Genomic DNA, 14,448 nt, shown 5'->3' on the forward strand with positions numbered 1-14,448 from the left:
TACTGTGTGTGTGTGTCACTGTGTGTGTGTGTGTCACTGTGTGTGTGTCACTGTGTGTGTGTCACTGTGTGTGTGTCACTGTGTGTGTGTGTGTCACTGTGTGTGTGTGTCACTGTGTGTGTCACTGTGTGTGTCACTGTGTGTGTTTGTCACTGTGTGTGTGTGTCACTGTGTGTGTTTGTCACTGTGTGTGTGTCACTGTGTGTGTGTGTCACTGTGTGTGTCACTGTGTCACTGTGTGTGTGTCACTGTGTGTGTGTGACACTGTGTGTGTGTGTCACTGTGTGTGTGTCACTGTGTGTGTGTCACTGTGTGTGTCACTGTGTGTGTGTGTCACTGTGTGTGTCACTGTGTCACTGTGTGTGTGTCACTGTGTGTGTGTGCCACTGTGTGTGTGTGTCACTGTGTGTGTGTGTCACTGTGTGTGTCACTGTGTGTGTCACTGTGTGTCACTGTGTGTGTGTGTGTCACTGTGTGTGTCACTGTGTGTGTGTCACTGTGTGTGTCACTGTGTGTGTCACTGTGTGTGTGTCACTGTGTGTGTGTCACTGTGTGTGTCACTGTGTGTGTGTGTCACTGTGTGTGTGTCACTGTGTGTGTGTGTCACTGTGTGTGTGTCACTGTGTGTGTGTGTCACTGTGTGTGTGTCACTGTGTGTGTCACTGTGTGTGTGTGTCACTGTGTGTGTGTCACTGTGTGTGTGTGTCACTGTGTGTGTGTCACTGTGTGTGTGTCACTGTGTGTCTGTGTGTGTGTGTCACTGTGTGTGTGTCACTGTGTGTGTGTGTGTGTGTCACTGTGTGTGTGTCACTGTGTGTGTGTGTCACTGTGTCACTGTGTGTTTGTCACTGTGTGTGTGTGTGTCACACTGTGTGTGTGTCACTGTGTGTGTGTGTCACTGTGTGTGTGTCTCTGTGTGTGTCACTGTGTCACTGTGTGTGTCACTGTGTGTGTCACTGTGTGTGTGTCACTGTGTGTGTGTGTCACTGTGTGTGTGTGTCACTGTGTGTGTGTCACTGTGTGTGTGTGTCACTGTGTGTGTGTCACTGTGTGTGTGTGTCACTGTGTGTGTGTCACTGTGTCACTGTGTGTGTATCACTGTGTGTGTGTCACTGTGTGTGTCACTGTGTGTGTCACTGTGTGTGTGTCACTGTGTGTGTGTCACTGTGTGTGTCACTGTGTCACTGTGTGTGTCACTGTGTGTGTGTGTCACTGTGTCACTGTGTGTGTGTCACTGTGTGTGTGTCACTGTGTGTGTCACTGTGTGTGTGTCACTGTGTGTGTGTGTCACTGTGTGTGTCACTGTGTCACTGTGTGTGTCACTGTGTGTGTGTGTCACTGTGTGTGTGTTTCACTGTGTGTGTCACTGTGTGTGTGTCACTGTGTGTGTGTCACTGTGTGTGTGTGTCACTGTGTGTCACTGTGTGTGTGTCACTGTGTGTGTGTCACTGTGTGTGTGTGTGTCACTGTGTGTGTCACTGTGTGTGTTACTGTGTGTGTCACTGTGTGTGTGTGTCACTGTGTCACTGTGTGTGTGTGTCACTGTGTGTGTGTGTGTCACTGTGTGTGTGTGTCACTGTGTGTGTGTCACTGTGTGTGTGTGTGTCACTGTGTGTGTGTCACTGTGTGTGTGTGTGTCACTGTGTGTGTCACTGTGTGTGTGTCACTGTGTGTGTCACTGTGTGTGTGTCACTGTGTGTGTCACTGTGTGTGTCACTGTGTCACTGTGTGTGTGTCACTGTGTGTGTGTCACTGTGTGTGTGTCACTGTGTGTGTGTGTCACTGTGTGTGTGTCACTGTGTGTGTCACTGTGTGTGTGTGTCACTGCGTGTGTCACTGTGTGTGTGTCACTGTGTGTGTGTCACTGTGTGTGTGTGTCACTGTGTGTGTGTCACTGTGTGTGTTTGTCACTGTGTGTGTGTCACTGTGTGTGTGTGTCACTGTGTGTGTCACTGTGTCACTGTGTGTGTGTCACTGTGTGTGTGTGACACTGTGTGTGTGTCACTGTGTGTGTGTCACTGTGTGTCACTGTGTGTGTCACTGTGTGTGTGTCACTGTGTGTGTGTGTGTGTGTGTCTGTGTGTGTGTGTCACTGTGTGTGTCACTGTGTGTGTCACTGTGTGTGTGTGTCACTGTGTGTGTCACTGTGTCACTGTGTGTGTCACTGTGTGTGTGTGTAACTGTGTGTGTATCACTGTGTGTGTCACTGTGTGTGTGTGTGTGTCACTGTGTGTGTCACTGTGTGTGTGTGTGTGTGTGTCACTGTGTGTGTGTCACTGTGTGTGTGTCACTGTGTGTGTGTGTGTGTCACTGTGTGTGTCACTGTGTGTGTGTCACTGTGTGTGTGTCACTGTGTGTGTGTGTCACTGTGTGTGTGTGTTTGTGTGTGTGTGTGTCACTGTGTGTGTGTGTGTCACTGTGTGTGTGTGTGTCACTGTGTGTGTCACTGTGTGTGTGTACCTGTGTCACTGTGTGTGTGTGTCACTGTGTGTGTCACTGTGTGTCACTGTGTGTTTGTGTCACTGTGTGTGTCACTGTGTGTGTGTCACTGTGTGTGTCACTGTGTGTGTGTGTCACTGTGTGTGTCACTGTGTGTGTGTCACTGTGTGTGTCACTGTGTGTGTGTCACTGTGTGTGTGTGTCACTGTGTGTCTCACTGTGTGTGTGTGTGTCACTGTGTGTGTCACTGTGTGTGTGTCACTGTGTGTGTCACTGTGTGTGTGTCACTGTGTGTGTGTCACTGTGTGTATCACTGTGTGTGTGTCACTGTGTGTGTGTCACTGTGTCACTGTGTGTGTGTGTCACTGTGTGTGTCACTGTGTGTGTGTCACTGTGTGTGTCACTGTGTGTGTGTCACTGTGTGTGTGTCACTGTGTGTGTCACTGTGTGTGTGTCACTGTGTGTGTGTCACTGTGTGTGTGTTACTGTGTGTGTCACTGTGTGTGTGTCACTGTGTGTGTCACTGTGTGTGTGTCACTGTGTGTGTCACTGTGTGTGTGTCACTGTGTGTGTGTGTCACTGTGTGTGTCACTGTGTGTGTCACTGTGTGTGTGTCACTGTGTGTGTGTGTGTCACTGTGTGTGTGTCACTGTGTGTGTCACTGTGTCACTGTGTGTGTGTGTCACTGTGTGTGTGTCACTGTGTGTGTTTGTCACTGTGTGTGTGTGTGTCACTGTGTGTGTCACTGTGTGTGTGTCACTGTGTGTGTGTCACTGTGTGTGTCACTGTGTGTGTCACTGTGTGTGTGTGTCACTGTGTGTGTCACTGTGTCACTGTGTGTGTGTCACTGTGTATGTCACTGTGTGTGTCACTGTGTGTGTGTCACTGTGTGTGTATGTGTGTGTGTGTCACTGTGTGTGTGTCACTGTGTGTGTGTCACTGTGTGTGTGTCACTGTGTGTGTGTCACTGTGTGTGTGTGTGTCACTGTGTGTGTGTCACTGTGTGTGTCACTGTGTGTGTGTCACTGTGTGTGTCACTGTGTGTGTGTCACTGTGTGTGTGTCACTGCGTGTGTCACTGTGTGTGTGTCACTGTGTGTGTCACTGTGTGTGTCACTGTGTGTGTTTGTCACTGTGTGTGTGTGTCACTGTGTGTGTTTGTCACTGTGTGTGTGTGTCACTGTGTGTGTGTGTCACTGTGTGTGTCACTGTGTCACTGTGTGTGTGTCACTGTGTGTGTGTGACACTGTGTGTGTGTGTCACTGTGTGTGTGTCACTGTGTGTGTGTGCCACTGTGTGTGTCACTGTGTGTGTCACTGTGTGTGTCACTGTGTGTGTGTCACTGTGTGTGTGTCACTGTGTGTGTGTGTCTGTGTGTGTGTCACTGTGTGTGTCACTGTGTGTGTCACTGTGTGTGTCACTGTGTGTGTCACTGTGTGTCACTGTGTGTGTGTGTGTCACTGTGTGTGTCACTGTGTGTGTGTCACTGTGTGTGTCACTGTGTGTGTGTCACTGTGTGTGTCACTGTGTGTGTCACTGTGTGTGTGTCACTGTGTGTGTCACTGTGTGTGTGTGTCACTGTGTGTGTGTCACTGTGTGTGTGTGTCACTGTGTGTGTGTCACTGTGTGTGTGTGTCACTGTGTGTGTGTCACTGTGTGTGTCACTGTGTGTGTGTCACTGTGTGTGTGTGTGTCACTGTGTGTATGTGTGTGTCACTGTGTGTGTGTCACTGTGTGTGTGTGTCACTGTGTGTGTCACTGTGTGTGTGTGTCACTGTGTGTGTATCACTGTTTGTGTCACTGTGTGTGTGTGTGTCACTGTGTGTGTGTCACTGTGTGTGTGTGTCACTGTGTGTGTGTCACTGTGTGTGTGTGTGTCACTGTGTGTGTGTCTCTGTATGTGTCTGTGTGTGTATGTGTGTGTACCTGTGTGTATGTATCTTTGTGTTTGTCTATGTGTGTGTATGTCTCTGTGTGTGTGTGTATGTCTCTGTGTGTACCTGTATGTATCTGTGTGTGTGTATCTGTGTATCTGTGTGTGTGTCTCTGTGTGTATGTATCTGTGTGTATCTGTGTGTGTGTTTATCTGTATGTATGTGTGTGTCTCTGTGTGTGTGTATGTGTGTGTATCTGTGTGTGTTTATCTGTGTGTATGTGTGTGTCTCTGTGTGTCTGCGTTTATGTGTGTGTGTGTATGTATCTGTGTGTGTGTGTATGTCTGTGTGTGTGTATGTATCTGTGTGTGTATGTGTGTGTATGTCTCTGTGTGTCTGTGTGTATGTATGTGTGTGTGTATCTGTGTGTGTGTTTTTCTGTGTGTATGTGTGTGTGTGTCTCTGTGTGTCTGTGTGTATGTGTGTGTATGTCTCTGTGTGTGTGTATGTCTCTGTGTGTGTATGTATCTGTGTGTGTGTCTCTGTGTGTATGTGTGTGTGTGTCTCTGTGTGTATGTGTGTGTATGTCTGTGTGTGTGTGTGTATCTGTGTGTGTTTATCTGTGTGTATGTGTGTGTGTATGTGTGTGTGTATCTGTGTGTGTGTTTATCTGTGTGTATGTGTGTGTGTGTCTCTGTGTGTCTGTGTGTATGTGTGTGTGTCTCTGTGTGTGTGTATGTCTCTGTGTGTGTGTATCTGTGTGTGTGTGTGTCTCTGTGTGTGTATGTATCTGTGTGTGTATCTGTGTGTGTGTGTATCTGTGTATCTGTGTGTGTATCTCTGTGTGTATGTATCTGTGTGTATCTGTGTGTGTGTTTATCTGTATGTATGTGTGTGTGTATCTGTGTGTGTGTATCTGTGTGTGTGTGTATCTGTGTGTGTGTATGTGTGTGTGTCTCTGTGTGTATGTGTATGTATGTGTGTGTCTGTGTGTGTGTGTATCTGTGTGTACCTGTGTCTCTCTGTGTCTCTGTGTGTCTGTGTGTATCTGTGTGTATGTGTGTCTGTGTGTATGTATCTGCGTGTGTTTATCTGTGTGTATGTCTGTATGTGTGTGTGTGTGTATTTCTGTGTGTCTCTGTGTGTGTGTATGTGTGTGTGTATCCCTGTGTGTATCTGTGTCTCTGTGTGTATGTGTGTGTGTGTTTATCTGTGTGTATCTCTGTGTGTGTGTATCTGTGTGTACCTGTGTGTATCTGTGTGTACCTGTGTGTGTCTGTGTGTGTGTATGTGTGTGTATGTCTCTTTGTGTATATGTGTGTCTCTGTGTGAGTGTCTGTGTGTATGTGTGTGTATGTGTGTGTATGTGTGTATATGTGTCTCTGTGTCTCTGTGTGTGTGTATCTGTGTGTCTGTGTGTCTGTGTGTATCTGTGTGTATGTTTGTGTGTGTGTGTGTCTCTGTGTATCTGTGTGTGTGTATGTATGTGTATGTGTGTGTATGTGTCTCTGTGTCTCTGTGTGTGTGTGTCTGTGTGTGTGTGTATCTGTGTGTATGTGTGTGTCTCTGTGTGTCTGTGTGTGTATCTGTGTGTGTGTCTCTGTGTGTGTGTGTCTGTGTGTCTGTGTCTCTGTGTGTATGTGTGTCTCTGTGTGTGTGTCTCTGTGTGTCTCTCTGTGTATGTGTGTCTCTGTATGTGTCTCTGTGTGTCTGTGTCTCTGTCTCTGTGTGTATCTGTGTGTGTGTGTATGTGTGTGTCTGTGTGTGTCTGTGTGTGTATGTGTGTATCTCTGTGTGTATCTGTGTCTCTGTGTGTATGTGTGTGTGTATGTCTGTGTGTGTGTTTATCTGTGTGTCTGTGTGTGTGTCTCTGTGTGTCTCTGTGTGTGTGTATGTGTGTGTGTGTCTCTGTGTATCTGTGTGTGTGTGTCTCTGTGTGTGTGTGTGTGTGTCTGTGTGTGTATGTGTGTGTCTCTCTGTGTATGTATCTGTGTGTATGTGTGTCTGTGTGTGTCTCTGTGTATCTGTGTGTGTGTATGTGTGTGTATGTGTGTGTATGTGTCTCTGTGTCTCTGTGTGTGTGTGTCTGTGTGTGTGTGTGTCTCTCTGTGTGTGTCTCTGTGTGTGTCTCTGTGTGTGTCTCTGTGTGTCTGTGTGTATGTACCTGTGTATGTACCTGTGTGTGTGTGTGTCTCTGTGTATGTACCTGTGTATGTATCTGTGTCTCTGTGTGTGTGTGTATGTGTGTATCTGTGTGTATGTGTGTGTATGTATGTGTGTGGCTGTGTGTGTCTGTATGTATGTGTGTGTGTTTATCTGTGTGTATCTCTGTGTGTGTGTCTCTGTGTCTGTATGTGTGTGTGTGTATCTGTGTGTGTGTGTATGTCTCTGTGTGTACCTGTGTATGTATCTGTGTGTCTCTCTGTGTGTGTCTCTGTGTGTGTCTCTGTGTGTCTGTGTGTGTCTCTCTGTGTATGTACCTGTGTGTGTGTGTCTCTGTGTGTGTGTCTCTGTGTATGTACCTGTGTATGTATCTGTGTGTTTGTGTCTCTGTGTGTGTGTCTCTGTGTGTGTGTGTCTGTGTATGTACCTGTGTATGTACCTGTGTACCTGTGTCTCTCTGTGTATCTGTGTGTGTCTCTGTGTGTGTGTGTGTCTGTCTCTGTGTGTGTGTCTCTGTGTGTGTGTGTGTGTCTGTCTCTGTGTATGTACCTGTGTACCTGTGTGTCTCTGTGTATGTACCTGTGTATGTATCTGTGTGTTTGTGTCTCTGTGTGTGTGTCTCTGTGTGTGTGTCTCTGTGTATGTACCTGTGTATGTATCTGTGTGTTTGTGTCTCTGTGTGTGTGTCTCTGTGTGTGTGTCTCTGTGTATGTACCTGTGTATGTATCTGTGTCTCTGTGTCTCTGTGTGTGTGTCTCTGTGTGTGTGTCTCTGTGTATGTACCTGTGTATGTATCTGTGTGTTTGTGTCTCTGTGTGTGTGTCTCTGTGTGTGTGTCTCTGTGTATGTACCTGTGTATGTATCTGTGTGTTTGTGTCTCTGTGTGTGTGTCTCTGTGTGTATGTGTGTGTCTCTGTGTGTCTCTGTGTGTGTGTGTGTGTCACTGTGTGTGTGTCTCTGTGTGTGTGTCACTGTGTGTGTCTCTGTGTGTGTGTGTCTGTGTGTCTCTGTGTGAGTGTCTCTGTATCTGTGTGTGTGTGTGTGTGTACCTGTGTATGTACCTGTGTACCTGTGTCTCTCTGTGTATGTATCTGTGTGTGTCTCTGTGTGTGTGTGTCTCTGTGTCTCTGTGTGTATCTCTGTGTGTGTCTCTCTCTGTGTGTGTCTCTGTGTCTCTCTGTGTGTCTCTCTCTGTGTGTGTGTGTCTCTGTGTGTGTGTCTCTGTGTATGTACCTGTGTATGTATCTGTGTGTTTGTGTCTCTGTGTGTGTGTCTCTGTGTGTGTGTCTCTGTGTATGTACCTGTGTATGTATCTGTGTCTCTGTGTCTCTGTGTGTGTGTCTCTGTGTGTGTGTCTCTGTGTATGTACCTGTGTATGTATCTGTGTGTTTGTGTCTCTGTGTGTGTGTCTCTGTGTGTGTGTCTCTGTGTATGTACCTGTGTATGTATCTGTGTGTTTGTGTCTCTGTGTGTGTGTCTCTGTGTGTGTATCTGTGTTTCTGTGTGTGTCTCTGTGTGTGTGTGTCTCTGTGTGTGTATCTGTGTTTCTGTGTGTGTCTCTGTGTGTGTGTGTGTATCTGTGTGTATGTGTGTGTCTCTGTGTGTCTCTGTGTGTGTGTGTGTGTCACTGTGTGTGTGTCTCTGTGTGTGTGTCACTGTGTGTGTCTCTGTGTGTGTGTGTCTGTGTGTCTCTGTGTGAGTGTCTCTGTATCTGTGTGTGTGTGTGTGTGTACCTGTGTATGTACCTGTGTACCTGTGTCTCTCTGTGTATGTATCTGTGTGTGTCTCTGTGTGTGTGTGTCTCTGTGTCTCTGTGTGTATCTCTGTGTGTGTCTCTCTCTGTGTGTGTCTCTGTGTCTCTCTGTGTGTCTCTCTCTGTGTGTGTGTGTCTCTGTGTGTGTGTCTCTGTGTATGTACCTGTGTATGTATCTGTGTGTTTGTGTCTCTGTGTCTGTGTCTCTCTGTGTGTGTGTCTCTGTGTCTATCTCTGTGTGTGTCTCTCTCTGTGTGTGTCTCTGTGTCTCTCTGTGTGTCTCTCTGTGTGTCTCTCTCTCTGTGTGTGTCTCTCTGTGTGTGTGTCTCAGGTAGTCTACCCCAAGCTCAGTAAGGAGGGGGGCAACTCCCCAGCCTCCCCATCGCCATACCTCGATACCATGGGCGCGTTGGGCAATGCGGTACCAATCAATACAGTCTATAATGTGTACTGTAGTAATCTATACAGTCTATAATGTATACTGTAGTAATCAATACATTCTATAATGTATACTGTAGTAATCAATACAGTCTATAATGTGTACTGTAGTAATCAATACAGTCTATAATGTATACTGTACCAATCAATACAGTCTATAATGTATACTGTAGTAATCTATACAGTCTATAATGTATACTGTAGTAATCTATACAGTCTATAATGTATACTGTAGCAATCAATACAGTCTATAATGTATACTGTAGTAATCTATACAGTCTATAATGTATACTGTAGCAATCAATACAGTCTATAATGTATACTGTAGTAATCAATACAGTCTATAATGTATACTGTAGTAATCTATACAGTCTATAATGTATATTGTAGCAATCAATACAGTCTATAATGTATACTGTAGCAATCAATACAGTCTATAATGTATACTGTAGTAATCTATACAGTCTATTGTGTAGACTGTAGTAATCAATACAGTCTGTAATGTATACTGTACAAAACAATACAGTCTATAATGTATACTGTACAAATCAATACAGTCGATAATTTGGCCCCTCCCCTCGCCCCTCCCCTCTGTTGCCCCGCCCCCTCTATGGCCCCTCCTCTCCTCTCAATTGGCCCCTCCCCTTCCGCTTGTGGCCCCTCCCCTTGCCTCCCCACCGCTCCGACCCCACACCCCCACCCACCTCTCTCCCTTACCCACACGAGGCCGGAGTGGGCGGGGCTAAACCTGAGCCCAGGCCCCGCCCATCGAGCCCCGCGCCCCGCCCCCACCCCCGCAGGCCCCGCCCACAGCAGCAGCAGCATCAGCAGCTTGACGGAGACTCAGAGCGCCTCGAGTTTGAATACGCCTCGATTTTAACTACCAACTAGTTAACTAGTTAGTCAACTAGTTAACTAGTTAGTCAACTAGTTACCTAGTGAACTAGTTAACTAACTAGTTAGTTAACTAACTAACTAGTTAGTTAACTACCAACTAGTTAACTAGTTAGTCAACTAGTTAACTAGTTAGTCAACTAGTTACCTAGTGAACTAGTTAACTAACTAGTTAGTTAACTACCAACTAGTTAACTAGTTAGTCAACTAGTTAACTAGTTAGTCAACTAGTTACCTAGTGAACTAGTTAACTAACTAGTTAGTTAACTACCAACTAGTTAACTAGTTAGTCAACTAGTTACCTAGTGAACTAGTTAACTAACTAGTTAGTTAACTTCCAACTAGTTAACTAGTTAGTCAACTAGTTAACTAGTTAGTCAACTAGTTACCTAGTGAACTAGTTAACTAACTAGTTAGTTAACTAGTTCACTAGTTAGTCAACTAGTTAACTAGTTAACTAACTAGTTAGTTAACTAACTAGTTAACTAACTACCAACTAGTTAACTAACTAGGTAACTAGTTAACTAACTAATTAACTAACTAGTTAGTAGTTAACTAGTTAGTTAACTACCAACTAGTTAACTAATTAGTTCATTAGCTCGTTAGTTCACTAACTAGCTAACTAGCTAGTTAACTAAGTAGTTCACTAACTAGTTAACTGACTAGTTAGTGAACTAGTTAGTTAACTACTAACTAGTTAACTGACTAGTTAGCTCACTACTAACTAGTTAACTAACTAGTTAGTAGTTAACTAGTTAGTTAACTGCCAACTAGTTAACTAACTAGTTAACTAACCATTTTACTAGTTAACTACTAACGAGTTAACTAACTAGTTAGTAGTTAACTAGTTAGTTAACTACCAACTAGTTAACTAATTAGTTCATTAGCTCGTTAGTTCACTAACTAGCTAACTAGCTAGTTAACTAAGTAGTTCACTAACTAGTTAACTGACTAGTTAGTGAACTAGTTAGTTAACTACTAACTAGTTAACTGACTAGTTAGCTCACTACTAACTAGTTAACTAACTAGTTAGTAGTTAACTAGCTAGTTAGTTAACTACCAATTAGTTAACTAACTAGTTAACTACCAACTAGTTAACTAACTAGTTCACTAGCTCGCTAGTTCACTAACTCGTTAACTAACCAGTTAACTAAGTAGTTCACTAACTAGCTAACTAACTGACTAGTTAACCAACTAGTAAACTAGTTCACCAACTAGTTAACTAACTAGTTAACTAACTAGTTAACTGACTACTTATCTAGTTCACTAACTAGTTAACTGACTAGTTAATAAACTAACTAGTTCACTAACTAGTTAACTAACCAGTTAACTAAGTAGCTCACTAGTTAACTAGTTAACTATTTCACTAAGTAGTTAACTAACCAGTCAACTAACTAACTAGTTCACTAACTAGTTAACTAAGTAGTTCACTAACTAGTTAACTAGTTCACTAACTAGTTAACTAACCAGTTAACTAAGTAGTTCACTAACTAGCTAACTGACTAGTTAACCAACTAGTAAACTAGTTCACCAACCAGTTAACTAACTAGTTAACTAACTAAGTAGTTCACTAACTAGTTAACTGACTAGTTATCTAGTTCACTAACTAGTTAACTAACTAGTTAATAAACTAACTAGTTAACTAACTAGTTACCTGACCAGTTAACTAAGTAGCTCACTAGTTAACTCGTTAACTATTTCACTACCTAGTTAACTAACCAGTCAACTAACTAAATAGTTCGCTAACGAGTTAACTAACTAGTTAACTAAGTAGTTCACTATCTAGTTAACCAACTAACTAGTTAACTAGCTAGTTCACTAACTAGTTAACTAACTAAGTAGCTCACTAACTAGTTAACTAGTTCACTAACTAGTTAACTAACTACTTAACTAACTAGTTCACTAACTAGTTAACTGACTAAGTAGCTCACTAACTAGTTAACTAACTATCTAAGTAGTTGACTAAGTAGTTAATTAACTAAGTAGTTCACTAACTATTTAACTAACTATCTAGTTAGTAGTTAACTAGTTAGAGTAGTTAGTTAACTACCAACCAGTTAACTCACTAACTACTAACTAGTTCGTACTAACTAGTTAGTACTTACTAGTTAGTAGTAGTTATAGTACTAACTAGTTAACTACTAACTAGTTAGTACTAACTAGTTAACTACTGACTTGCTAGTTAGTACTAGTTATAGTACTAACTAGTTAACTACTAACTAGTTAGTACTAACTAGTTAACTACTGACTTACTAGTTAGTACTAGTTATAGTACTAACTAGTTAACTACTAACTAGTTAGTACTAACTAGTTAACGACTAACTTACTAGTTAGTACTAGTTATAGTACTAACTAGTTAACTACTAACTAGTTAGTACTAACTAGTTAACTACTGACTTACTAGTTAGTACTAGTATAGTACTAACTAGTTAACTACTAACTAGTTAGTACTAACTAGTTAACTACTAACTTACTAGTTAGTACTAGTTATAGTGCTAACTAGTTAACTACTAACTAGTTAGTAATAACTAGATAACTACTATCTAGTTAGTACTAACTAGTTAACTACTAACCGACTAGTTAGTAGTAGTTATAGTACTAACTAGTTAACTACTAACTAGTTAGTACTAACTAGTTAACTGCTAACTTACTAGTTAGTACTAGTTAGTACTAGTTATAGTACTAGTTATAGTACTAACTAGTTAACTACTAACTAGTCAGTACTAATTAGTTAGTAGTTAACTAGTTAGTATTTAACTAGTTAGTAGTTAACTACTAACTAGTTAAATACAAAGTTAGTAGTATTAACTAGTTATAGTTAGTACTATATCTAGTTAACTACTATAACTAGTTAACTGTACTTGGGGTGGGGGCTAGGGGTGGGGGCTAGGGTGGGGGTGGAGGTAGGGGTGGGGTGGGGGGTGGGGGTGGGGGCTAGGGGTGGGGGCTAGGGGTGGGGGCTAGGGGTGGGGGCTAGGGGTGGGGGGTAGGGGTGGGGGCTAGGGGTGGGAGTGGGGGTGGAGGCTAGGGGTGGGGGCTAGGCGGGGGCTAGGGGTGGGGGTGGGGGTGGAGGCTAGGGGTGGGGCTAGGGGTGGGCGTGGGGGTTAGGGGTGGGGGCTAGGAGTGGGGGCTAGGGGTGGGGGCTAGGGGTGGGGGCTAGGGGTAGGGGTGGGGCTAGGGGTGGGAGTGGGGGTGGAGGCTAGGGGTGGGGGCTAGGGGGGGGTAGGGTGGGGGTGTGGGGGTGGGGGCTAGGGGTGGGCGTGGGGGTTAGGGGTGGGGGCTAGGAGTGGGGGCTAGGGGTGGGGTGGGGGTGGGGGCTAGGGGTGGGGGTGGGGGTGGGGGCTAGGGGTGGGGGTGGGGGGCTAGGGGGTGGGGGCTAGGGGTGGGGGGTGGGGGCTAGGGGTGGGGGCTAGGGGTGGGGGCTAGGGGTGGGGGTGGGGGGGGGCTAGGGGTTTGGGGGGCTAGTGTGTGGGGGCTAGTGGTGGGGGGTAGGTGTGGGGGCTAGGGGTGGGGGTGGGGCCTATAAGGGGTGGGGGGGGCTAGGGGTGGGGGCTAGGGGTGGGGGCTAGGGGTGGGGGTGGGGGCTAGGGGTGGGGGCTAGGGGTGGGGGCTAGGGGTGGGGCTGGGGGCTAGGGGTGGGGGCTAGGGGTGGGGGTGGGCAAGGCCCAACGTCCCCCCCAACGTCATTTCCCAACGTTCGCCATTTCCCACGCTTTGACGTCACCGTGGATTTTAAGTATTGATCCTGGAGTATAATCACACATTGCGCATGTAAATATTACTTATCGATTACCCATGATGATGCTGATGATCATGTTGATGTTGACGACCGATGTTGATGATGGTGACGATGTAAATATGAGTGGGTGGGTGGGTGAGTGGGTGGGTGGGTGAGTGGGTGGGTGAGTGGGTGGGTGAGTGGGTGAGTGGGTGAGTGAGTGAGTGAGTGGGTGAGTGAGTGAGTGAGTGGGTGAGTGGATGAGTGGGTGAGTGAGTGAGTGAGTGGGTGAGTGGGTGGGTGAGTGAGTGAGTGGGTGAGTGAGTGGGTGAGTGAGTGGGTGGGTGGGTGAGTGGGTGAGTGAGTGAGTGAGTGGGTGAGTGAGTGAGTGGGTGGGTGGGTGAGTGGGTGGGTGAGTGAGTGGGTGGGTGAGTGAGTGGGTGGGTGAGTGAGTGAGTGAGTGGGTGAGTGAGTGGGTGAGTGAGTGGGTGGGTGGGTGAGTGGGTGAGTGAGTGAGTGGGTGGGTGGGTGAGTGGGTGGGTGAGTGGGTGGGTGGGTGGGTGAGTGGGTGGGTGAGTGGGTGAGTGGGTGGGTGAGTGGGTGAGTGAGTGAGTGAGTGGGTGAGTGGATGAGTGGGTGAGTGAGTGAGTGAGTGGGTGAGTGGGTGGGTGAGTGAGTGAGTGGGTGAGTGAGTGGGTGAGTGAGTGGGTGGGTGGGTGAGTGGGTGAGTGAGTGAGTGAGTGGGTGAGTGAGTGAGTGGGTGGGTGGGTGAGTGGGTGGGTGAGTGAGTGGGTGGGTGAGTGAGTGGGTGGGTGAGTGAGTGAGTGAGTGGGTGAGTGAGTGGGTGAGTGAGTGGGTGGGTGGGTGAGTGGGTGAGTGAGTGAGTGGGTGGGTGGGTGAGTGGGTGGGTGAGTGAGTGGGTGGGTGAGTGGGTGAGTGGGTGAGTGGGTGAGTGGGTGGGTGAGTGAGTGGGTGGGTGAGTGGGTGAGTGAGTGAGTGAGTGGGTGGGTGGGTGAGTGGGTGGGTGAGTGAGTGGGTGGGTGAGTGGTTGGATGGGTGAGTGAGTGGGTGGGTGGGTGGGTGAGTGGGTGGGTGAGTGGGTGGGTGGGTGAGTGGGTGGGTGGGTGGGTGAGTGGGTGAGTGGTGAGTGAGTGGGTGGGTGGGTGAGTG

At 46.1% G+C, this 14,448-nt stretch overlaps 1 long non-coding RNA gene across 1 annotated transcript in view; it reads left to right on the forward strand.

Moving 5' to 3' along the window:
* Window positions 1-12,246, forward strand: part of LOC142907722 (uncharacterized) — a 92,206-nt gene extending 79,960 nt beyond the window's left edge. Inside the window, exons 5-6 of the long non-coding RNA XR_012931237.1 lie at window positions 8,560-8,649; window positions 9,393-12,246. This is a non-coding gene — a long non-coding RNA (uncharacterized LOC142907722). The remainder of the gene's footprint in view (window positions 1-8,559; window positions 8,650-9,392) is intronic.
* The last annotated feature ends 2,202 nt before the right edge of the window (window positions 12,247-14,448 follow it).

Source organism: Petromyzon marinus, chromosome 82, assembly GCF_048934315.1.
Source record: "Petromyzon marinus isolate PM22_M1 ecotype Great Lakes invasive population chromosome 82, UKy_Petmar_22M1.pri1.0, whole genome shotgun sequence".
NCBI lineage: Eukaryota > Metazoa > Chordata > Hyperoartia > Petromyzontiformes > Petromyzontidae > Petromyzon > Petromyzon marinus.